Genomic DNA, 27896 nt, shown 5'->3' with positions numbered 1-27896 from the left:
GTTCTTTATAGTTTTTTTGTTTGACGCTTATTTTGTGAGATATTTGGCCCGGTCACTATCAATGGTAAGGTCTGGATTGGTTTTCAGGTTAGGTACAGTGCTGTGTTCCATAGGTGTGATGATTTTGGAATCACTGGGGATGGATTTAGGAAAGGAAGGTGAGGCCAGGTCAGAAATGAGGAATTCATAAAAAATAACATCTCTTTGTGTCAAGTGCACCAACTACCAACAATACCTCCCTTTAACAGCTGTCACCCGTGCCAAAACCACTTGTGGACACCACATCTGTAGTGGATAACAAGGAAGTCAAAGAATACTGCGATAAATTTACCAGAATCTTTATTGACATATAATGTCCTACCTAGATAGTCCATACAGCCCGTAGTAGAAGAGTAATGTCTTTCTTTAGTAATCAAACTGTCTTTGGTCCAGGATCTGAACTCCTGCACCACTTAGATTTCGAATAAGAATGGCCTTGTCATAGAGGGCAGACAAGCAGACAGAAGTTCAGGGCACTCCCTTGCCCTTAGGGTGGAAAACTGCTCCTAAGGGCAGAAGAATCAGCAATGATAAATGGCATGAGGATGCAGAAGAAATGGAAACCACTGCATTAAAGACACTTAATGTGTATTCACAGGACATACCACCTATAACTGAAAAAGTCATGATGATCTCTCCATTGGCAAAGGATTCCAGACTAGTCTCACATTCAGATCTCTGGGAGGGGACTGCCAAGGGGGAGGTGATCATGAGAAAAAGATTGAATAACCAATGACAGGATTGTTATGGTGTAAAGTCAAATGCCAGCACTTCAGTCAGGAACAACAGAGCAGAGAGGGCTGTGCGAAGACATAGCCAATTGCATGCTGACTGACCTCCACTCCAGGATGACAATGCAACAGCAGTGGCCCCTATGTGAATGTTCCCACCTGTTCAGTTCAGAAAAGCTGTTGTTGGCAGGAAGAATCCAGACCGCACAGGCTGTGAGGCAGTCATTACAGCATAGCACATAATGTTGTATAGAATGTTCAGCAACTTATTGGTCCAGCTGTCTCTTGGCTACAATTTGGCAGTGGCCATTAATGTGGACAGACAGTTTGTTAGTTGTCATACCAATGTAGACTGTGGTGCACTGGTTTCAGCTTAGTTTGTAGACTACATGGCTGCTTCTCAGGTATCTCTGCCTTTGATGGGATAGGATAAGCCTGTGACAGGAATGGAGTAGGTAGTAATGGGAGGACGTATGGGACAGGTCTTGCATCTGGGTCTATTCCAGGTATGTGGGCCATGAGGCAAAGTGTTGGGAGCAACACTGGAGTATGGATGGACAAGGATGTTGTATAGCTCCAGTGGGCAATGGACTATTACTGTGGCAGGAGTGGGGAGGATATTTCTCATTTCAAGGCAAAATGAGAGGTAATCAAATCCATGACAGAGAATACAATTCATTTGTTCCAGTCATGGTTGGTAGTGAGTCACAGGTGGAGTGCTCATTTGATGCTGGACAGTTGGTATTTAGGGGGTGGTAGCTGACTGGAGAGACTAATCACAGGAGGTCTGTTTCTGGGAGGGTAATTTTGGTTGATGAAAGTCTCAGCGAGACCCTTGGAATATTTGGAGAGGGAACGTTCTTCACTACGGCTATGATGACCACAGGCTGCACCTCACCATGTTAGTAGTGGGTCAGAGTTTCATTAGTGTAACTCTGTTCCTCAGTCAGCAAGGACTGACTGTAGTTGCAGGCCTAGTGAAATCGTGATCTTGCCTCTGTAACTGAGCCTTGCTAATCGAGAGAGAAAGTTCATTTCAAACAAAAACCCATTGAGGTCTGTACTTGTCCATGAATACCCTATTCATTTACAGGCTCATTGCACACTGAATTATTTGCATGGATCTGTTACTGTCCAGCTGATTGACAGTCTGCCTGAGGGAGAAATTCAAGTTTACCTCTCTGATCAGGGTGTAGGAGCAGTCCATCAAGTTATGAAGAGTATAGGCAATGAATTGGTGCCTGCCTGTACCCTGTTTTTTACATTCAGTTAAATGGAGCCCTGATCACAGAGCAAGGCTATTTGTAACATCATCAATGTCAGACTCATAGATCAAACTTGGTACATTCCTTCTAGTGTCACATTTCAGTTACACTTGCATGTCCTGTAAAAATGCAGCCAAATATGTGAACAGAGGTGCACATGAGGAAGATAGCACATGCTGCTCAGGAGGTCATGCAGCTTTGTTCTGCAGTGCCCTGTGTACCTTAACGAATGGGCTACACAACAGATCTAGCTGAAGAAAGGGTTCCTCTACTTTAGCTTGGAAAATATTTGACATCTGGAAGTCTTCTGTACCATCAACTGGCTGTTCACCACAACTGTGGCTGAAGCACAACATAAAAAGGATATTGGCACAAACCTGTGACTTCCAATTCAGTGCCACAATTATAAGCTTCCCAAGTACTAAAGTAGCTTCCTTATCTACCACTATTGTACATGCAGAATTTACTATCAAATCCTCATCCACACATGGGAAGTCTCTTGTGACTCAAACAGAAGACTAGAAATTTAAGAGGAACTACTTCCAAGAAGATTTCTTGTTTATCTCTGATCTGCAAAATTATGGGTCCTCATCCAACAAATAATAACGAGCAAAGAAGAAAAATAAAGAAACTTTCTAACTTTCTTCTTATTAACCAGCTTTGAGATTGTCCTCAATGACAATTCTGTGCAAAATCATCACTCAACCAACCTGTACTTCAGCAACATTAATCATCAACTGACCCTCTACCTTAAGGATACATGACTGACCTAGGGAGGGAAACCCTACCTGTGAAGAAATAATGGTCCAAGATTCTCCTACTTCTAAATGCTGTAGGCCAAAACATATGAAACCAGGTTTCCCGAAGCTGCCAAAGAGATTGCAAGTAATGCAGTCGTCATTTCTCATTCTTAACTCTTGCTATCCCTCAGTAGAATGTTCATAGCATCAGAACTTCAACTGCTACTACATTCAAAATCCTCAGCTTGAATAGTGTCACATTATGGGAGGAACAACTAATAGAAACTGATTAATAATTGCTGCTTGAATAATTTAAAAAAATGATTGGAAAGAATAATTGAAAGAAATTGGAAGGTAATTTATAAATTTGTATACATATCGTGGATGAACTTTAACTGGTACTAATATCAGCAGGCCTTCAGTGTCAATACATTTAAGATCAATATTCAGATTTTTGGGTTATGCACTGCTCACATTAGTACCATTGTGTGTAGTGCTGATTATGACAATACCAGCGCAGGATCGCCCCTCCACTACACATGCAAATTCCTCTTGTCTGCTTTGAACCTCTTGATGCAGTATTCTTGGCACAGGTGAAATGATGAACAGATGGGTGTGATTGATGTAAATGTATATATGATTAAACTTTTATGACACTTTTTGATATACAGTTGGGTTACACTTTTTTAAACAATATTGGTATGATGGAGCTAGTTATACATCTGCCCACTACCACTTATAGAAAAAAAAAGTGAAGATACAGAAATCTACATCTACATCATACTCCGCAAGCCACCTAATGGTGTGTGGCAGAGGGTACTTTCGGTACCACTATCTGATGCCTCCAACCCTGTTCCACTTGCGAATAGTACGTGGGAAGAATGATTGTCAGTAATCCTCTGTATTGGCTCTAATTTCTCGAATTTTCTCCTCATGGTCAATATGTAAGATGTATGTGGGGGGAAAGTAATATGTTGTTTCACGCCTCCTGAAAAGTGCTCTCATGAAATGTCAACAGTAGATCTCTCTGTGATGAACAACGTCTCTCTTGTAATGTCTGCCAGTGGAGTTTTTTTAGCATCTCTGTAACACACTATCACCAGCTAAATGATCCCGTGACAAAAGACACCTCTCTTCGTTGGATCTTCTCTATCTCCTAAATCAGCCCTACCTGATAGGAATCTCAGATAGATGAACAGTACTCTAGAATTGGACAACAAGTGCCTTTTAAGCCACTTCTTTTGTGGATGAGTTACATTTCCTTAAGATTCTTCCAATGAATGTGAGTCCTGTTTCTGCTTTTCCCACTATTTGTTTTATATGGTCATTCCACTTGAGGTTTCTCTGGATAGTTACACATAGATATTTTATGGCAGACACTGTCTCCAGCTGTTTGTCATCAATTGTGTTATGAACAGATGGGCGTGATTGATGTAAATGCATATATGAATAAACTTTTATAACGCTTTTTAATATACAATTGGCTTACGCATTTTTAAACAATACTGGTACGATGGAGCTAGTCACACATCTGCCCACTACCACTTATAGAAAAAACAAGTGAAGATACAGAAATCTACATCTACATCATACTCCGCAAGTACTTAGTGGATTTCTTTTCCTATGTATGCATAATATGTTAGATTTATTTACTTTCAGGGTCAACTGCCAGAGTGTGCACCATTCGTCAGTTCTCTGGTGGTCGTTCAGCAAATTCTTACTATCTTCTGGCATTGATACTTTGGTATAAACAACTGCATCATCTGCGAATAGCCTTAAACAGCATCAGACACTTTCTACTAGATCATTTATATACACTCCTGGAAATGGAAAAAAGAACACATTGACACCGGTGTGTCAGAACCACCATACTTGCTCCGGACACTGCGAGAGGGCTGTACAAGCAATGATCACACGCACGGCACAGCGGACACACCAGGAACCGTGGTGTTGGCCGTCGAATGGCGCTAGCTGCGCAGCATTTGTGCACCGCCGTCGTCAGTGTCAGCCAGTTTGCCGTGGCATACGGAGCTCTATCGCAGTCTTTAACACTGGTAGCATGCCGCGACAGCGTGGACGTGAACCATATGTGCAGTTGACGGACTTTGAGCGAGGGCGTATAGTGGGCATGCGGGAGGCCGGGTGGACGTACTGCCGAATTGCTCAACACGTGGGGCGTGAGGTCTCCACAGTACATCGATGTTGTCGCCAGTGGTCGGCGGAAGGTGCACGTGCCCGTCGACCTGGGTCCGGACTGCAGCGACGCATGGATGCACGCCAAGACCGTAGGTTCCTACGCAGTGCCGTAGGGGACCGCACCGCCACTTCCCAGCAAATTAGGGACACTGTTGCTCCTGGGGTATCGGCGAGGACCATTCACAACCGTCTCCATGAAGCTGGGCTACGGTCCCGCACACCGTTAGGCCGTCTTCCGCTCACCCCCCAACATTGTGCAGCCCGCCTCTAGTGGTGTCGCGACAGGCATGAATGGAGGGACGAATGGAGACATGTCGTCTTCAGCAATGAGAGTCGCTTCTGCCTTGGTGCCAATGATGGTCGTATGCGTGTTTGGCGCCGTGCAGGTGAGCGCCACAATCAGGACTGCATGCGACCGAGGCACACAGGGCCAACACCCGGCATCATGGTGTGGGGAGCGATCTCCTACACTGGCTGTACACCACTGGTGATCGTCGAGGGGACACTGAATAGTGCACGGTACATCCAAACCGTCATCGAACCCATCGTTCTACCAATCCTAGACCGGCAAGGGAACTTGCTGTTCCAACAGGACAATGCACGTCCGCATGTATCCCGTGCCACCCAACGTGCTCTAGAAGGTGTAAGTCAACTACCCTGGCCAGCAAGATCTCCGGATCTGTCCGCCATTGAGCATGTTTGGGACTGGATGAAGCGTCGTCTCACGCGGTCTGCACGTCCAGCACGAACACTGGTCCAACTGAGGCGCCAGGTGGAAATGGCATGGCAAGCCGTTCCACAGGACTACATCCAGCATCTCTACGATCGTCTCCATGGGAGAATAGCAGCCTGCATTGCTGCGAAAGGTGGATATACACTGTACTAGTGCCGACATTGTGCATGCTCTGTTGCCTGTGTCTATGTGCCTGTGGTTCTGTCAGTGTGATCATGTGATGTATCTGACCCCAGGAATGTGTCAATAAAGTTTCCCCTTCCTGGGACAATGAATTCACGGTGTTCTTATTTCAATTTCCAGGAGTGTATATTGTAAACAGCAACGGTCCTATCACACTTCCCTGTGGTACTCCAGATATTACTTTTACAACTGTCAATTTAGTTTGAATCCAATCACAGGCCTGCTCTGATACTCCATACACTCATTTTTTTTTTCATTAAATGGTTAATGCAGGATGGTGTCAAATGCCTTACTGAAATCAAGGAACACGGCATCAGCCTGAGAGCCATTGTCCACTGCACTGTGGATCTCATGGAGGAACAGAGTGGTCTGAGTTTTGCAGGATATCTCTTTTCAGAATCCATGTTGATTTCTATAGAGGAGCTGTTCATTTTCTAAGAATGTCATAATTCTTGAGCATAAAGCATGTCCATAATTCTACAACAAATTGACGTCAATGATATAGGTCTATAATTGTGTGGATCTGTCTTGCGGCCTTTCTTAAAAATGGGAATGACCTGCACTTTTTTCCAGTCATTAGGTGCCTTTCGTTGCTCAAGCGATCTATGATAAATTACTGCTAGAAGGGCAGCAAGTTCTTTCGCATAATCTTTATAGAATCTTATAGGTATCTTATTTTTTCCCGAAATGTTTCCACTACTAAGCAATTGCAGCTACTTTTCAATTACACAATCATTATCTCAATATCTTGTCATTTCGACATTTGCACAACAAATGAAAGGAGGGACAGTGTTACGAACTTCCGCGGTCAAACAACTTTGGAAGACCGAATTCAATATTTCAGCCTTCTCTCTGTTATCTTCCCTTTCTGTGCCGGTGTGGTCGCTGAGAGAATGAATAGATGATTTTGACCCACTTACTGATTTTACACATGACCAAAATCTCTTAGAGTTTTTACTCAGGTTGATTGACAACGTCTTACTTACACTGCTATTAAACCATGATGGATCTTTCCCATCTCTTAAAACCTTACTCGGAACTTACTTGTCTAGGGCATATTGAATGATGCCTTTGAATTTTTTCCATTTGTTCTCCACATCTTCGTCCTCATCACACAGTATTTAATGCTGACTGCTGAGATATTCTGAAATTTGTATCCTGCCACCCTTGCTGAGCAAATATATCGTCCTACCTTTCTTAACATTCCTTGTAGGACCCGTCGTCATAGATGCTGTCACAGTCTTATGATCATTGATACCTTCCTCTACATTAACTGATTCGATAACTTCAGGTCTGTTTGTTGCCAGGAGGTCAAAGAGGTTACCCTCACGAGTCGGTTCTCTAACTATCTGCTCAAGGTAATTTTCGGACAAAACATCCAAAACAATGCCACACGATTCCCTGTCTCTGGCACCAGTTTTGATGGCATAACACTCCCAATCTATACCTGGGAAGTTGAAGTCACCCGCTATTAGAACGGTATGATCAGGAACATTACTCATGGTATTCAAAAAGCTTAATCAAATGAAAAGTGTATCTCTTCTCCTTTTTCCATATCAAAACATAATCTCTGCCACAAAGCTACTTGTTAATTTATGTTTGGCTTTGTATATGTATAAAAAGAAAAGAACAAAGAAAGAAAAAATAATATGATCCATTATAGTTACCCACAACAGCGCACTGAATCATACAGAGGTGCACAGTGTCTGAGCTTATTTCCCTTTTTGAGGGTTGATAACCCTGGCTGGTATGGGCATAACCTTTATTTTCAGCCATTGGAGTTATCCTGTATGGTTATCAATTTATATGGGCACGTCAGCTTCTTTTAACACATACATACATAAGTTTTCTTTCGTAACAAAGTGCTTGCTGTAACAGCATAGTCCCATTCTTGTTAGTCAGTATCTGAACAGCATGCAGCTTGACATTGATATCATCCCAGTTTGTGCTCACATGTTCAATACAATGCCAATGTGTCTGTGTTATGCATTTACAGTAGCTTTCACTGCAGAAATTCATGAATCTTGTGTTCAGTGGCATGATTCTTTCTGAAATCTTTGATGAAGTGACAACTGGTTTCCATATCAACAGCCCGAGGAATTTATTTCACCTCTTCGCTCTCATTATTCAGTGAGGACACCAGCCATACATCTGACATCCCATCAACAAAGTAAGTTTCTTGCTGCTTTTACGAAAATTCATGTTACACGAAGTATTGCCACCTTTAGTTTATCACATGCACACCCAAGTATATCACATGCACACTTAACACGTAGCAGACAGATTTTGTATGTTTTTGCACTTTGTTTTTTAGCATCTTTCATACAGTTGCATTAAATAAAGTTTCTGAAGTGTTCTTTCCACATACTCTACACATGACATAAAAAAATACAAATACAATTACAAAATACACTTATCTATTCATTTGCTGACATGTCATTAACGTCGCTTATATAGATTATAGTCTGCTTGTCGTTTTGTTTCAGTACTCTTTGTTAAATTACAATTTCGTTACATTGTTCAATTCCAAATATGTGCATACACATTTTACTCATTCTTCATGTAACATATATACAATAATAGATCCTGTTTTCCTTTATGGCATAAATTGACATACGTTTCATTTCAATATACAGTGACTTCTTGTCGGAGCATATTTATCAGTTCCAAAGAATTAAAGAAATAAACAATAGTTGCTACAGTAGATACTATGCACCGCTCAGATAACTATGGATGGCCTCATCTCTCTAGCATTCTCCAGGAAGGAGCTACACACTACAGGGTTAAGGAAATTCTGCGGAAAGCATTTACGTGCTGAGTTACATCTTATTGCTAGACTGAACTGTGATACCAAAAACGAAATAGTTTGTTGTTTATAAACACAACTCAACTCTGATGATACTAATTGTATCAAATACTTATTCAGTGTTTAAAAGTGCAGCTCAGTATTTACTTGCTATGTTCATTGTATAAAGGATATTCATTTCATATGCTGAGGTGTACAGAGTTGTGTCATCAATACAACATGTTATGTTCAATGAGTGTAAATCAGTGTTTGCATAAGTAACAAACGTGCATAAAAATTTCAATACAATCAGGTGTTTGACACTTTCATGGGTAGTCGACACTCATAGTAGTTAGGTTTCAACTCCTTGATTATTTGGTAGTGCCCAACCTTAGTTCAGCATCATGGTATGTGACATACTGCAACTGTTTTCTCTTCCACATATTTTCACACTATCATATTCAGATGTATCATAAACTTATAACTATGTTTATCTTGCAGTGCAGTCCTTTCTTATTTTTATATGGTACCTAACAATCCACAAGCATTTATCTTTCTTCACTTTAGGACGTGTCAGCTCATCGTTCCCTAGAAAAAAAACTTAATACTAACTTAAAACTACATCTTAGTAAATAAGTGTATAGTGGCTCTATGGCTACTAATACCTTTTTCATATATTCAACTGTGTACTCATTCACTTCAGTGTGCAGTCATGCTATCACAAAACTTATTTAATGTCATGTGTGTGTCTCTACTTGCCTTATAAATCTGAAAGATAAAGTGTATTATAGGTGTGGTGCGACCTCTTATTCAGTTTCCCACTTATATTGTACTTGCTTGTTTATCTGCTGCAAGACTTTTCTGGTCCATCAAATATAATTAGTGTGTGTGCTTTCAATACCTAAATTTGTAAACATTATACATATATAAATGTAATGTGTATAGTAGTGTAACATAAGTAAATATCTTATAGTTTAGGGTCCCTTTCATGTACATAATCTCTTAGCCTATCTTTGTATGTGTGTATTGTGTAGATAGTCATAGTTGTAGTATAGACTCACCCTTAATTTTCTATGCCCCTGTTCATTCAATAGGCTTTGCAAATGCTAGTACAGGCTGTAGCTCATATGATTTGTTTGTTTTGGGTGCTCCAACACTCCCAGCTGTATCTGTCTAGCATGCACGCACTTGCAGTTTGTTGAGTAGCTTGTTCCCCAATGTGCATGCGCTGCATCACTCTGATACCACTTACATCATGCCGAGTTGTGTATTGCATTGTGCACTACTGTGTGTTTCACAAGTTCATTTATATGTTTACAACTGGGCCACACACAATACGAAGCATTGTGTTTACAGTATCGTCGTCTCTAGACACATAAAAGTAAAATTCTTCCTTGTTTCATCCACTCATTTTATGGTTTACACATTTGACATATAAGGAAAAAAAAAAAAAAAAAAAAACACAAACAAAAATTTTCCTTATCAACTAACAACATAAATCCTGAAGTGCGATTTTCCAGCATTCTAAATCTAACATAATAATAATAATAATAATAACAATAATATGAGGGTAATCCCAAAAGTAAGGTCTCCTATTTTTTTATAAGTACAGAATTCTGTTTGTGTGGCAGTTGGTCACACTGTTATGAAGAGTGCTTCATGCACTGTGTGTAAACATGCGCACGCCACGCTCAGGCACTCAGTCTTGGCTTGGCAGCCGTTGAGAATGGAGCTCCCATTGGATGTTACCGCCAAGTGTGAACTGCACACAGTTATTCGGTTTTTGAACACAAAGGGCACTGTGCTGATTGAAATCCATCGCCAATTGACAAGAGTGTATGGTGAGTCGTGCATGGATGTCAAAAATGTTCATAAGTGGTGTAGAGAGTTTGCAGCTGGTCGGAGTGAAATTCACGATGAACAAAGGAGCAGGAGACTGTCAATTTCTGAGGAGACAGTGTTGAAGGTTGAGCAAAGCATGCGTGAAAATCAGCGGATCACCCTGAATGATCTCTGCACGTTGGTTCCTGAGGTTTGCCGATGCACCGCTCACAGAATTTTAATGGAAACATTGAACTACCAGAAGGTGTGCGAAGATGGGTGCCACGCATGCTGACTGAGGACCACGTGCGGCAATGAGTTGATGCTTCCTGCGCATTTCTTCACCACCTTGCAGCCAAACAGGACAGCTTTCTGGATTCAATTGTCATGGGTGACGAAAGCTGGGCATACCACTTTACACCTGAGACCAAGCAACAATCACGTCAGTGGCAGCATCCTTCTTCGCAGCATGGCGGCGAGCTGGTATGACATAGGCATACAAAAACTGCCACAGCGTTTACAAAATGCAACGACAGAAATGATGATTATGTTGAAAAATAGCTAAATGTTCAAGTTGTAAACTGATGTAAACAATTGTAGAAATAAACAGTCTATGTACTTGTAAAAAAAGGAGACCTTACTTTTGGCATTACCCTCATATTATATATACAACTTAGAGGGTATACCTACCTTGACCGTATCTGATAAAGCAAGTGTCCATCAAGCTCTTGCCTCCACTCTCCTCCAAGGTCACAGAACAGGAGTCTGTTGTGACCGGTTCAAGTTTTCCTGCATTGCAATGGCATTGGTCTCTGGGTTAGGCGTAACTTCTACTATATGGACTGTTGGTGTTTGATTACACCAATTAGTATCCTGTGAGGCTCTTGACTAAAAGTCTCTTTGCCTTTGCACATTATTCGGCATATGTGCGTTACTTTTCTGGCTGAAGCCTGCTGTCTGTAGATTATCCAGCTGTCTGTTATTGTTTTGTGTTTGCCGAATGATCGACTGATTATTGCTGGTAGCTTGTGTCTGCACACACTGTACAGGCTGGCCATACACAACTTGCCTGTTGTAGTTGTTTTTGCTAAATGTTTGCCCATTTCTTTTATATCTGTCCTTGAATTTATGGCTTTTTCCATTACCTTTGTGATTACTGTTACCATTACAATAGGTCTGTGTGGGGTAAGGCTGCCATCTGTGTTGTACTACAAATCTGTTGTTCACTTGTTGGTCCATATATCTCTGTGGCACTATCTGTGTATTAACAGGCTTAGGTTGTACTGGTCTCTCTTCATATATCAAATCTATTGAGTCCAGTACTGGGCAGGAAGACAGCTCTTTAAAACTTTCAGCATGTCTGCTTGAGATACCGGGTTCATCCGGTATCTGGTTTTATTCAAATATTTTTCAGAATAGCCCCTTAAGCTTCCATGTTTGCTATTGAATGGAGCTTGGTTGAACACTTCATGTCTGAGCCTCTCTTTTACAGCCTCAGACCAATATTTATCCAGAAAGGCTCTCTCAAACTGTTCATAGTAGTATCAATGTTCCGCCATTTCCATAGCACATAGCAGAATGTCACCCTGTGTGTATCCGGCAACAAATCTAATTTTTGGGGCTTCTCTCCAAGTTCTAGGTAAAACATTTAAAAATGCTCTGATAAAGACCTTGGGGTTTGTTCTTTACAATTCAGTAGTAAACACCAGAAATTGTCGATGCCTAAGTAATCCCTCATCTGCAAGTGATGTTGACAAACACATCGTGCTGTCAGTGACAGGTGTGTTTGTGTTCGCTGGTGGTGTTGCATATTGCAATTGTGCTTGCTCAACAGGTATTCCGCTTGGCGTCGTCCTTTAAACAGTCGCCATTGGGTAGTGTCATATGAGTAGGTGGGCAAAATAATAGAACCTGATTAATAATTGCTGCTTGAATAATTAAAAAAAATTGATTGGAAATAATAATTGAAAGAAATTGGAAGGTAATTTATAAATTTGTATACATATCGTTGGTGAACTGTAACTGGTACTAATATCAACAGACCTTCAATGTCAATATATTTAAGATCAATATTCAGATTGTTGGGTTATGCAGTGCCTCACATTTGAACCATTGTGCGTCATATCTCTTTTCCTTTTTGGCCTTTCTAATACCTTTTATAACACTTTTTAATATATGATTGGAATAAACATTTTTAAACAATACTGGTACAATGGGGTAGTCATTCATCCACCCACTATCACTTATAGAAAAAAACAAAAAAAAGGTGAATATACAGAAGTTCATCAATAGAAGAGCGTATCTCTTCTCCTTTTTCTTTGTATCAAAACATTATCTCTGCCACAAAGCTACTCAATAATTTATGTTTGGCTTTGTACATGTATAAAAAGAAACAAAACGAAGAAAGAAAAAATAATATGATCCATTATTAGCTGTTATATGCCTGCAAGAAATGAAAATATGACCTCAAGACTTCTTCAACTTTCCAATTCCATCTTGGTACTTTACAGTTTTTCTCCTGAGGCTAAAACTATGGTGGATAGGGGTCTAATTATGCTTATCTGAGACACTGTCCATAGCAAGATCGTTCTGTTGAATATTCAAGTGTAAGCTGTTGCTGCTTTGTCTTACTCTTTCCAGAATTACATTTTCTCTTTGCTACATAGTCATTGTAGCCACAGCTGTGGAGCCCAATGGAGGTGCCTGCAGCTTTAGGAATTTCTGTTTGTGCACAGCATTTATTTTATTATAATTCCAATCTCGGATCAAACTGTTTATTTTTAATCAGGTACCAAGACTGGAAATATAATTAAGCAAATATTTTCCTGAATTGCCAGAAACTTCTTCGTGACTACGTCACAACTTGTACACAGCATTTAGTTTAGGTTTTGTTCATATATGACTCTGTGAAAGAAATAATTGTATCTGTGTATTTAACTGTGTTGACAAACTTCACTAATCTATTCTAAGGTTTTGCATAAAGTTTGGTGCATTTCAAGCTGACTGTTGAGTGTACTAAAAACCAGGAGAGTAGCAGCAGTATTTAAACTGCATCCAGCAACTCTCTGGAATAGTGTTATATGTTTTGTGGTATAGACAGACATTGATTAAAGGAGGACAGGGACTGTTCCTCTTGTGTACAGTTGCAGGGGAATTGGCCACAGTCTGTACCTGATAGCAACTGTGTTGGCCACCGTCAATAGGATGGAGGCCAATGTCCTGGAGTGTGGTGGAGCTGAGGAACACGGAAACATAGTTATAACATTTGTGTGCCTATAGTGTCATTTGGGATCCCTGATGGTGCAACACCTACATGACAGTGAATGAATGGAGAACTGTGGTGGGGTTGTGAATCTCTAGGTGGAAAGTGGAACTGGCAGCTCAGGTGTCCCCTTATGCATCAAAAACAGGTGACAAAAATAGATGACTATAATATGAATGTTAATACATTGAAATTAATTTAAGTGCTACATACCCAAACAGTTTTTCATGGCAGTCATACTGATTCCGCTTCAACTTATGCATGAGCTACTGCTGGTCAAGCATGGTTTACTGTTGCCATTGATCATGTTGACCACACTTAATGTTCATTAGCTACCATTTTCGAGAACTTTTCACCTCATAATGTAGTAGCTTATTGGTCGTTTATGGTAACACAGTCTGAAGTTGCAACATGAACTGATATTTCTGGAGGGATTGGGAATCTCTGGGCGGAAGACAAAAGTGGATATTAGTGGCACACATCCCCTATTACATATTAAAAACAGATTTAAGGTATTGCCTACTGCTGATTGAGGTGCCTCGCTTGTTGGGACTGTGGCTGATCTTCCTGAGAGGCCCAGATAATCACAGAATGTTTGACTGCTTGTCATTGCATTGGGAGCTCCAGCATTAGGCAGATGACGAAGACCCTAAGGGAATAGTGGGCAGATTGGGAAAAAAGGACAGTGTCCTCTCTGTTTGCTTGCTGGGGAAGGGGGGGGGGGGGGGTAGAGGGGGGATGCATTGTCTGTGATGTGGAGGAGTCTTTGTCAGCAGTGATTGAGCAAACTGAGTACACCAAACTGAAAATTGTGGCCCATGTTGGAATATATGATGCCTGCCATCTGGGTTCAGAGGCTGTCCTTGATTTCTGCAGGTGGCTGGCAGCTTTGGTGAAAATGACTAGCTTTATTTGTGGTGTATAAGTGGAGATAGCATTTTGTAGCATCATTTCCAGAACCAGTTGCAGTCCTCTAGTTTTGAGCTGAGTGGGAAGCTTAAACCAGAGGCTCAGATGATTCTGTGATGATACTGGATGTAGATTTCTCAAACTCCGCTGTCAATTGGAGAAACCCCACTCACTCTTAATGGATCAGGTTTGCACTATATGCAGGAAGCAGCTACTAATGTATTGAAATACATGTGGTAAGCATTGTTTTTTTTTTCTTTTTTTTATGATAGAGGACTCCCTCCACAGGCTTGACAGGATATGTTTTGATTTCGAACAGGGAAGTATACTATCCCCATTACCAGAAGAGAGTAGCATTCATCATCACAGAGCAAAGAAAGAAAATGTTAATACTGTATTAGGTAGCTGCATTAGCATCTATGGAAAGGTCCCAGAATGTGTATCACTTATAAACAATAACAATACCCACTTAGTACTAGGGACAGATATTTGGCTAAAACAAGGTGTTTATAGTACTCAAATTCTAAATTCTGATTGGAACACATATCACAAAGGTAGGCTTAAGACCAGCGGTGATGGTATGTTTATAGCAGGAAAAAATACAATATCTAGTGAGATCAGTACAGATTCAAAATGCAAAATAATTTGAGTAAAGATAAATGTTAAATGTGGCTCAAACACGGTTTGTATGCTTTGATAAACATACTGCCACAGGAACAGTAGCAGGGTAACATTTGAGTTAAAACTTTAAAAAAATTTCATGTAAATTTTCCGGTCATGTTACACTACTTGGTGGAGATTTCAAATTCCCAGATGTAGACTGGAAGAGTCAAGCTAGTAAGAGAGACAGTAGGGACAGGGCTCATGTGAAATCATAGTAAATATATTACCCAAAATTATCGTGAGCATCTTATCAGAGAACAGACTCATGAAGGTAGCATCTTAGATTTCCTGCTTGCCAAAAGGCCCAAAATTTCCAACTCAGCATAGATCAGGGAATCAGTGATCATAAAGGTGTTACAGCATTGATACATATGGCTGTAAACAGGAATATAAAGCAAGATAGGAAAGTGTTTCTGCTTAACAGGAGAGATAAAAAACAGGTTTTAAATTATGTGAGTGCTCAACATGAAAATTTCATCTCCAGCACTGAAAATGTTGAGTGCCAAGTGACAGGTTTCAAGAGTATTGTATAACATGTTTTGGACAGGCATATGCTGAGCAAAGGGAAAACACTCGTCATCCTTTGGATGTCATATTGCAAGCTGATACCAAAGCAAAGAGCACTTCACTGCAAATTTAAATGTAGCCAAAAAATTGAATGAGGCAAAAACCAGCCTGTGCATGAACTATTCAATGAATTTGACAGTAAAATTTTGTCCAATGACTTAACAAAATGTCCTAAGATGTTTTGGTCTTATGTTAAATCAGGATTGAAGCCATTTGTCCAGACATTCTGTGACAATAATGGCACTGAAATGGATGATGACAGAGAAAAGGCCAAAATACTGGATCTCCTTTTCCAAAACTGTTTCTCTGAGGAAGATTGCACTGTGGTATGTCCTTTAAATCATTGCATGAACATCAAAATGACAGATATCAAAATAAGTGACCAACAGAAGAAAGGCCACTGGATCTGATTGAAAACTGCTGTGATTCTAGACTGCATAAGTGAAAAAATTTGATTGTCTTCTAGCAGCATTGTGCCATAGGTCACAGAATAAGTGAAGTGTTCCTGTTTATTGGAAGAAAGTGCAGTCATTTGCATTTTCAAGAAGGATTTTCGAACAGAGGCACAAATCTATAGGACTATAACTCTGATGCTGGTCTATTGTAGGATTGTGGAGCATGTTTTATACTTGCATATTATGACATTTCTGGAGGCAGAAAATCTCCTCTGTAGGGATCAACATGGGTTCCAAAAATGATGATTGTGTGAAATCCATTAACAACACCCTGAAAGCAGCAATACTGCTGTCCAGATTGATACCATGTTCCTTGACTTCTGGAAGGCTTTGATACAGTTCACCACTGTTGGCTAATGAACAAAATATGAGCGTATGGATTATCATACCAGCTGTGCGATTGGACTAAAGAGTTTGTAGCAAATATAATACAGCATATCATCCTCTTTGGAGAGAAATATTCAGATTTAAAAGTAACTTTGGGTGTACCCCAAGGGCCTGTTATGGTGCCATTTTGTTTCACAATATAAATAAATTATCAAGTGGATAATGTAGGAAGTTTAAAGAGACTTTCTGTGGATGATCCTATTACACATTAAGTCACAATGCTATAAAACTGCAGTGAAATTCGGAAAAAAAACTGCAGAATATTGCCACTTGTTGCAGAGATTAGCATCTGATCTTCAACATAAATTGTTTTAACATATTTTACATCAGTAGACCGAAAGATCCCTTATATTGTGATTACACAATTGCAGGGCAAGCACTGTAAAATATATAGGGGAAGTTGCACAGAGTGATTTAAAGTGAAACAACCACATGAAATTAATCAAAGGTGAGGCAGATGCCAGAGTGAGATTCATTGGAAGAATCCTCAAGAAGTGTAGTTCACCAGCAATGGAGGTAGCTTACAGAATCATTGTTTGACATATACCTGAATATTGCTCATCTGTCTGGGATTCATACCAGTTCCAAAGAAGAGGAGTGCATTTATCTACAGATTTATTTAGCAATCACGAAAGTATCTCAGAGATGCTCAACCAGTTCCAGTGGCAGACATTGCAAGAGAGGTCTTCATAATAATGTTGTTTACTGTGAAGTTGTGAGAGCACAGATTCCTAGAAGAATCAGCCCATATTTTGCTTGTTCCTATGTATTTATCTCACGGGGAGAGGACCAAACTGCTGTTCTTCATTTATATCATTGCACAGACTGTTGAAGCTGGACCATGAATGATATGTGTAGTCATCAGTATGACCATTCATCTTACATCCAACACAATTCACAGTGTTGAGTCTGTTTTAGTACTGGTGCCTTCATGCAGAAGCTGCTGAATTATTACTGTCATTCCAGTGTGATGTGTTCCTCTGCACATATACTTCCTTACTTTTCTGTTTGTGGCCAGCTGCTGTGGCTGAGTGGTTCTAGGCACTTCAGTCTGGAGCCGCACAATCGCTGCAGTCGCAGGTTCGAATCCTGTCTCGGGCATGGATGTGTGAGATGTCCTTAGGCTAGTTAGGTTTAAGTAGTTCTAAGTTCTGGGGGACTGATGACCTCAGATGTTAAGTCCCATAGTGCTCAGAGCCATTTGAACCATTTTGAACTGTTCTGTTTGTCCTTACACCCATTTTATGGTTCCTTTTTTGGTAACTCCCTTGACCCCCAATATGAGCATACTCAGCTTCAGTAGCGGCTGCTGTATAAGAGCACAAGAGCACATGAACACTCTAACTTTTGACACCTTGCAGATTTAGTGTTTATTTTTCTTTGAATACTGCTAACTGTAATGTAGATGCAGTAATCTGAAATACATGGTACTAAATCTACTGTTCTGTGCTACTCCACTAGACTCAGTGAAACTTGGCATCAAGGTCATGAGCGTACCTTCACTTGTGCCCATTTAAAGGAGCTTCTACATATGCACAAGTGGCATGTCGTAATTGCCTTATGGGTAAAATACATATGGATTTGATTATCCATGTTGATGGTTCATGGCATGCACTGCTAGCCCATACCAATCAACTACTCATTTACATCAGTGTCACCAGATGGTGGCACACTGCAGCAGACTTCTATCTATGTTCACCCTAAATCCCGCTAGGTGGTAGCAAACTCTACAGATATGTAAGATACGTAAATGCTCACATTGTAGACTAAACTTAGATCAGACATCATTGTATGATATAGTTATACTGAGAGAAATACCTGTTTTCTTGGATTCTGAATGAGATGTGGTGCATAAAGTTTTGGATTTTATCATAGAGTAATCAATTTAAGGCACCTTAAAGCACATCATCGTTGCTTGTGAGACTGTAGCATTTATTCGTGCTTCTGACATCTGTTGATCTTAAGCTTTATCTTTACCATAGGCCCACACTGTACAAATATTTGAACAGTCACAAAAAGCTGTCTCACTGGTCTTTACTTTAAATAGGGGGAGGGGGGGGGGGGGGTGAAAGATGGTGTGCTTTTGGCCCTTATGCCTCTCAGTGCCTCATTTGTATTCTAGTCAGGTGACCTTGTTGGTAGATAGTACTACTTGAATTTAATCATTTCCACAAATTGCAGTTTGTGGTTAGAGTTGGTTGACTTCTGTGCAGGAATTGGCTTTCCTGTAGAGTGTCAACACGAACTCTGTTGAACCTGAATTAAGTGCTAACAGAAAAGAAAATTACCAGGAACAGTTAGTTGGAAGGATCTGAGGCATTCCAGACCAGATTCATTATCTGAGAAAGTAATGAAATCAAATAAGCGTGACTTCAAATGAACATTTAACAAAGAAGTGTATAATAAGCATAGTCATTATTTGGGTACAATGTAATAATGCCTGATTTTCAGCCCAGAAGTTAATTCATTAACTAATACATGAATTAGGGATAAAAAAAGTGTGTAAACTCCCACTTACACAAAAATGTAAAACAGAGAGTAGCGAAAGCTCTAACATTATTTCATTCTTGCCATAAACTGTATTTAATTATCTACAAAACAACAAAATTCCCCAAAAACAATTCTTCCTTTTTTTCAGACTAGTTATGCATATCATTATTATTATTATTGTTATTACCATTGACAGTGAATGAAGTTGTATAAATATTTTGATGAGCATGACTGTTATACAGCAGATACTATAAATTTTGCACTTTCATATTTGTCTGAATTTTAAAAATTTGTGAACACCCAGAATGTATATCTGTGAGTCGCCACTGCTCTACTTCCTTGTTGCCTCCCAGTGTATGCTTTAATACTACTACAAAAGGTTCATCTTGCATTACCTGCTACAGTACCAAAGACTGAATACCCCCCACCCCCCTTGATTCCAATCCCATGTTGGTGTTACTTCACTTCCAAAAAATAATACTCTGGATTCCACCATTAATTCAGCATTTCTGGAGATTCCTATGCATTTTGAGGAAAGAACCTTCATATATATCAATGGCTCTATGGATGATCATGATACAATGCATCTTTGTTGTCAGTGAAGACGTTTTTAGATATCACCTTTTAGACCAATGCTTGATTTCTACTACAGAGCTGTTTGTTCTGAGCAGACTGCCAGCTACCTTGTATATTCATTGATTTGGAATCTAAATCTAAATCTATTGTGGCTTTGGTTCCCTCAGTGCTCCCCAGAGCCCCTGTGCAGCGTATATGTATGACTCTTTAGTAAAACAGATCCAGGAATGTATTCAGTCACAAACTGATGCTGGCTGAGATATGTTTGGAATGCCTCTCAAGAAATAAAAGGTTTGTCTTAATCTGATAGTCAAATGGCAGCAATAAATCATCCTTTTCAGTCAGGTTTAGCTAAGAAGGGAAATGTACATTTGCATAGAATCATGAGATCAGGCTAGAGGCTCAACAGAAGGTACAAGTCTGCTAGCTTTAGTATAGACATCTCAAACCACTCCACTGTTCTGAAGACTGTAGAAAAAAGTGTTCAGACAACCCCATGAGTTCAGGAACCAATGAGTTCAGAAACATTCTGAGAGCACAGGAAAAATGCTGCAGTCTAAGGTCAGTAGTATTGAGAGGATTAATAGGACTGAGAAGGTCCTTTTATGAGGGGGAGAATGTCTGAATGAATACAGAACTCCTTAAGTAGTGAATACCAGATAAAACATATTTTTGACAGTTAGTACTGTCTTGCCATCCAGTCTCTTCACCATCCGGTCTCTTCATGTTCATACATCTACTACTCTTTCCTCCTAAGGTTTTCCTTTGAGCACGATTGGTATTAAATAATTTGATATATGTGTAACGAATTTTAATTTCTCTAGTTACAACAGGATATTACTAACATTTATGTGAATGAAGAAGCTGTGCTATTGTGGTAAATTCATCAGATGTCTTTATGAGTTGTTTAAGTATCGTAAGTAAGTTGACTGGAAAAGACAACATGAATTTCGAACCTGAACTTACTGCTGCTGCTGCTTCTCATGATGATAATAATGATACAAGTATTTCTATCTCAGACCTTTTCTCGAAAGTACCTATACTGATATGAAACACAGTAAATTGTCAGTCTCCTTTGTTTTGAGATTTTCAGCTCTTACTCTTGAGCTAACCTTTGATAAGTTTAATTACACTACTGTCATAGCTTTATGATAAATGAATCAAGCAGCCTTTAAATTGTTTTGATGTTATATATTTTTAATGAACAGAGAACAGATCTCAGTATGCTTGTGTATCAGCCAGTGATTTTAAAACATTGCTCACTTAATTGTAATGTACTGTGCAACATATTCATGTTTGATTATTGCCTAAACCACTTTTTTAATTATGAAACTTTATTCATGTACCCATACATTTTTTTTTTTACCATTGATGTGATGTGGAGATTTACATTTCTTTCAGTTTCTAACTACAATGTATTTATTTTTTATCATCACTTATTCCTTCAGGAATTAGTTCCTCTTGCTACTTGAAAAATTCTTCTTGTCTCTGGGTCAATGAAAGTTATAAACATACTGTCTACTTAGCAGAGCTCTTTTTAAGTAAAAAATGATGTAGCCTAATGCTATTCTGTCTAAAACTGACATGGTGAGACCGTGGCTGTGTACAATTAATGTAGGTTAATTCTTACAGAGAAGAAAACAGCAACCAGCCACTATTAATACTGCTATTTATTTAGGTAAATAGCGCAGTTACCGGTTTTGAACTGGCAAGTTCATCATCGGATGGCTGTTTACATGATTTTCAAGACACACTTTACATTATCGTTTGTTTTCGATTTTTATTATTCCACTGTGGCGAAGTATTTTTGGTGTGTTATTGCCGTCGAAAAATACTTCGCCACAGTGGAATAATAATAATAAAAATCAAAAACGGATGATAATGTAAAGTGTGTCTTGAAAATCATGTGAACAGCCATCTGATGATGAACTTGCCAGTTCGAAACCGGTAATGGCGCTATTTACCTAAATAAATAGCAGTATTAATAGTGACTGGTTGCTGTTTTCTTCTCTGTACGAATTAACCTACATTAATTGATGTAGCCTACTTTTAGTAGGTATTTTTTAAGATGTCAGTTAAATAACAATATGCTATTCATTTGTGATGGTGAAGAGACATGGCAAGAACTAATAATTTCATTCTGTGTATTTCAGATTGGTGCTGTTAATTTCAACATTTTACATTCTGTGTTGCATGTTATAGTACAACAAACAAACCTCTATGAAACACAAGTTGAATTTAAGGGACATGATGCTGACCGTCTCGAGGTATTACATTATAGAATTAATGTAATTAATATGAGAGTCATTTTGAAAGTTTTGAGAATGAATTGATTCTGTTACTTCATTACACTCCCAAGGAATATCCACAGTCTCTGCATTTTACTGTTTCATGTTTCAAGAAAGTTTCACTCTTAAGCAGGGTATCACAACCATTGTCTTTCTCTTACAGCAATCAATTGAAATTGACATTTTTCCCTGTCAAACTTTTTATTACTTTAAAGTTATTTTCAGTGCCTTTAAGAATCACAATTGGTTTTGGGTATTATTTTCTTTGCATGAAACTGATCTTCCTATTGTTCAACAAACTCAGGTTTTGAAATAAATTATTTTGAAAATGAAAGACCATTCAGGCATTCAGAGATGGCCACAACTTTTAACTTACTGTCTTGTTGCATATATCTTTTGAGCCTCATTTTTTTTTTATTCACTTCACCTTTTTTACATGATTGTTAGTAACTTTGAATCATTATAAAATGATGTTCATGACACAGTTGACATTAGCTTCCACTTTTTCATGTTTATTGTTCATAAGCACTTTGTATGATCAGCTTGTTTGTCATGAATAGCTTCAGTTTTGCGTCCCAGGTCAGTAAGCTACAAAGGCTGTTATTAGTCTAGTGAACATCAGTAAGTAGCAACTCAAGTAAAACTTAAATATTTACTTCTGGACACAGACTGACAGACACAAAATGCTGACTGACTAACAGCTTAATGAAAAATCTAGGATGGAATGTAACAATATTATGAAAAGGAAAGTTGCTACTCACCATATAGCAGAGATACTGAGTCACAGATAGACACAGCAAAAAGACTACCATAATGTAAGCTTTCAGCTGATGAGGCCTTTCGTGAAAATAGACAACACTCACACACACACACACACACACACACACACACACACAAGCAGACGCAACTCACACACATGACTGAAGCCTCTGGCATCAGCAGCCAGCAGCTGCAGCTGAATGTGTGAGACAAAGGTCTTGTTGGCTGAAAGCTTATATTGTGACAGTCTTTTAGTTGTGCCCATTTGAAATTCAGCATCTCCACTATATGGCGAGTAGCAACATTCCTTTTCATAATACAGGGTGATTCAAAAAGAATACCACAACTTTAAAAATGTGTATTTAATGAAAGAAACATAATATAACCTTCTGTTATACATCATTACAAAGAGTTTTTAAAAAGGTTTTTTTTCACTCAAAAACAAGTTCAGAGATGTTCAATATGGCCCCCTCCAGACACACGAGCAATATCAACCCGATACTCCAACTCGTTCCACACTCTCTGTAGCATATCAGGCGTAACAGTTTGGATAGCTGCTGTTATTTCTTGTTTCAAATCATCAATGGTGGCTGGGAGAGGTGGCCGAAACACCATATCCTTAACATACCCCCATAAGAAAAAATCGCAGGGGGTAAGATCAGGGCTTCTTGGAGGCCAGTGATGACGTGCTCTGTCACGGGCTGCCTGGCGGCCGATCCATCGCCTCGGGTAGTTGACGTTCAGGTAGTTATGGACAGATAAGTGCCAATGTGGTGACACTCCATCCTGCTGAAATATGAATTGTTGTGCTTCTTGTTCGAGCTGAGGGAACAGCCAATTCTCTAACATCTCCAGATACTGTAGTCCAGTTACAGTAGCACCTTCGAAGAAAAAGGGACCAAAAACCTTATTGGCTGAAATGGCGAACAAATGTACAACTAAATGAAACTTTATAGCTCCCTTAATTCGCCGACAGATAGTGCTTAGCTCTGCCTTTTGTCGTTGCAGAGATTTAAATTCCTAAAGTTGTGGTATTCTTTTTGAGTCACCCTGTATTGTAACAACATAGTGACTGTGCTAGTTGAAGATGACTAAAGAGTTTACTTCTAAACTATCTGGTGTGAAATGGCTGTGACTTTGTGTGTGACACCTGCACAATAACGTGCATGTTACATAAATTAGAATAACTACAAGACACTTACCATTTCAGATATTCTTATTAAATTCTATGCTACTTCAGCTTTATTATCACCCATCACTTTAAGGCAGTAAAAGGAATAAGAGATGAAGGAAATGTATTCTGTACTTGTAGTTTGTAGTACTGCTGCCACCACATCAGATAACTCATCTAAAATGAATCAGTTGTGATGTTGCTTGTTTTGCTGGTTCCATAAAGTATGCCGAGTAAAAACAGCTACTATCAAGGCTTCTCAACAGTACAACAAAAGAAACACAACCACCAGCAACACTACTGTCTCTGCTACCAGCAACAACAGCTGAATGCTCCTGGCGTTGCCCAAATGCAGCCAGACTCACTAGAGCACTCTGGTTGCTGCTCTCAAAAACAAACATGTTTGATTTGCTTATCACCACCCTGTGCCACTCTGCTCAATGCCGCTCTGCTCAATGCCAATCTGCTTGCAGCACCACTATAATCATGAACATTGAGCAGTACTGGTTCGTTTTGCTAGTGCTGCTGTGCTCATCACTCAACAGTGCTCTGACCATGCTGCACTGCTCCACTATAACCACAACCTAACCAATACCATACAGACTGAAATCTCTTCCCACCTAATAAGTCCAGACCAACAACTGACACATGTGCATCCATGTCTACCAAGAATTTATGTTCCTTATTGTTTACTGTACCAATTAAGCAATAATCCATCTCTGCACATGTCCAACAATCTGGCTCTGCACACATCCTTGCAGTGTACCATTTTATTGGGAAGGCATTTGACAGTGAAGGCACTCTCATTTGATTTAACAAATGCTTCTTTTTATTCTGCTTATCCTGCTTTATATTTTTGGAGTCTTGTGCGTTAAGCCCAGTATCACCATATTCAAAGCACTGTGGTTGGTGACACTGCTTCTTCAAGTGGTCTCCTTATGAACATCTATAGCATTTGATGTCAGATGAGAACATACCATGGTCACTCCTCTTCTGAGTCACAATATCTATCTCTTCCAGTGTGTGGCAATCACTAGGACCACAAATCACTAGGATTTTCTATCCTCATCCAATGTAACCAGGGTTTCCAGGTACCTCCATTTCGGTGGGATTGTCCCTAATTTCCAGTTGAAAACCCATCTCCCAATTAAACCTTGTCAGGATCAGTAAACCTTGTTGGGATAGGTAAAAATCCTGATCACTCAAAATTGGACAATATTTCTTACAATATTATGGTCTACACTTGAAACTGTTCAGTATGGGATTAAAACTGAAGGGCAATCTTGAAAAAGTTACCGAAATTTAAAATTCAACCTTTAGTTATGGTGAGAGAGCTGATGAATAGGACTCAGCAGCAGTGGTCTTTTAGTAGGAGACAGAAATGAGCCGTAACAGTGTTCAGTCATTCTATGAAAAATATGGATTTGTCATCAGACACATAAACTAAAGAAGTGTCAGTGCAAAAAGAGAAATAAAAGTTGAAAACTTAATATCAAGAGTGATGGGTGTAAAGTTTACTCATAGCTTCAAAAAGGTAAAAATTATCATGAAGTTCACAGTACTTTGTGTCCTTCAGATTTTAGTGTTTCTCAAGAAGGCAAAAATGACGTTAAAAAACATGCAAACACTGCACACACACACACACACACACACACACACACACACACACACACACACACACACAGAACTTCTATTCAGCAGTTGGCCTCAAAAACAAGATGAAAGTAAGTACTTCTTTTGTCTCTGAAGCAAATGTTGAGCAAGAAAAAGTAATATCTGTGGAGGTATCCTTTTTGTTTCACTCAGATGAACATAGCCGTAGTTATGTTTCTGAGAACTGCTGCAGCAGTTTGTTCTTGCAGTTGTTTCAGATTCAAAAATATCTGAGAAACAAAGATAATGAAAATGATTTTATCACTACTGAGCCTGCATTAAAAAAACAAGCAGTCAAGCAGTCGGACAATTCTGTTTTTTATTCAGTTTCCTTGGGTGTATCCAACAAAGAACACATTAAATAAGCAGTACATTATTTTTGATCTGAAGTGGTTGTATGTACTAAACATCTCTTATTATATCACAGTGATAGTGAAACATCTGACACAACTGTAGCAGAAATCAAAAGTGAGCTTACCAAAGCATTCTGAAGAATACCAGCAGTTTTTCTGCTGACAGTTCCTCTGTTAATTGTGGAAAGAATAAAAAGGTATACATTGAGCTACACAAAGAAAATCCAAACTTGTTGCCATGGTATATAGCTTAGTGTCATCTTTTGAATACTGTCACAAAGCAAGCTGAAACTGCAGTTCGAATTTATGTAGAAGCCATTTTCATTAAGATACATAATCTATTCCATCAGTCTATTAAAAGTCAGTGGACTAAAGGAATATTTTGCTTGAATGGACATTGAATGGCTGGAGATTTTAAAGCACATACCAACACACTGGCCATCTCGCATTCCGGCCATAGAGAAACTTTGAATCAAACAAATTGTACTTCCTCTCACAGACTTTTTTGAAGATGAATTATCTTTGACATGTCTGGGCTTTGCGATGAACACTGACAGTTATTTTGTGTCATTAAATGAAAAACTTCAGTCTGATGACCCACTTATAATGAATTATTTGACCATGTGAACCACTCAAGATCTCTGAATCAAAGAAAGGAAAATCAGTTTGATGGCTCTGTGACACCTTCAGTCTTGAAGTCAGTAAATGATAATCTTGTCAAAACATTCAAAACACAAGCAGCTGATTACTTACAGCATCGTGTAGATTATCTCGACAAACAATTTGACTTTGGATTGAGGATGTACAAAGAATTCATAGAAGTGACTTCTCGATATGAAAGTCATACAGACGAGGATTTGATGTTTGAAGAATGTGCACAATTAAACAACATTTTCAAGGATGAAGAGGAAATGTTTTAAACTGAAGTCTGATGATAAGTGCATAAAATGTTTTTGTCATAATGGAAACTGTGAAAACCTGTTCAAAGATGTCTGTTTCATGTTTTCTATACCTCATTCCAGTACTGCTCCAGAAAGAATTTTCAGTGTCATAAGAAACAGTTGGTGAACTGAGAGAAACCATTTGTCAATGGTTACATTAAAAGCTGAATAAATGCTGTAAATTATTTACTCATTTATGTGCCTGCAGTTTCATTATTTTCTTGATGGGTAAGAGAGGAAGATCCTACTAATGAGGTTGAGAAGCAAGCAGGAATAACACAAGGTAAAATTTAGTACTCTGATGTGTTTTGAATTCTATGCCTACACGTGTTAAATTTAGGTGTTTTAAAGAAATCCTAATTTTGTTCAGAAAAAACCTCTGCTTCCCACTAGAGGATTCCCTCTGCCACTGCAGTGTACATCAAACTGTAAGTCTATGAGTTTACTTTATGAACTCTATCAGATGATGCCTCTACTGGTTCATTGTGCTTTTGTGTTAATTCCATGAGCTTTTCCCTGAGAAATTTAGCCAACATAATCTATTGTTGGTTAAGCACTTCAGCCACCTGTTCAAACATCTATGTTTTACTAAGGGTTTCATGATATGTGACATACATTTTAGCATCGTGCATTAACCATAAATTAAGCAGACAGATATGTCACTTCAGATCAATTCCCTAACTGAGTTGCTTTCCTTGCATCATCTAGTAAGGCAGATTACATCCTCAGATGTTTTCCCAGAAAAGTGCATAATGAGGCTATCTGCCATAAGACCAATGGGTGGGACGGGTACTTTCACTCCTGTCTTGGTATCCCCTCCCTGCAATTAGGTCAACCCAATCACAACATGTATAGCTTGTAGTTCCCTCCTCATCCCTTCACTAACCTTACTTCATTCTGCTTTATCCTTGTGTTGGAGTGACAAGTCG

Source organism: Schistocerca piceifrons, chromosome 2 (assembly GCF_021461385.2).
Source record: "Schistocerca piceifrons isolate TAMUIC-IGC-003096 chromosome 2, iqSchPice1.1, whole genome shotgun sequence".
NCBI lineage: Eukaryota > Metazoa > Arthropoda > Insecta > Orthoptera > Acrididae > Schistocerca > Schistocerca piceifrons.
Note: the sequence above shows the minus strand (reverse complement) of the source record.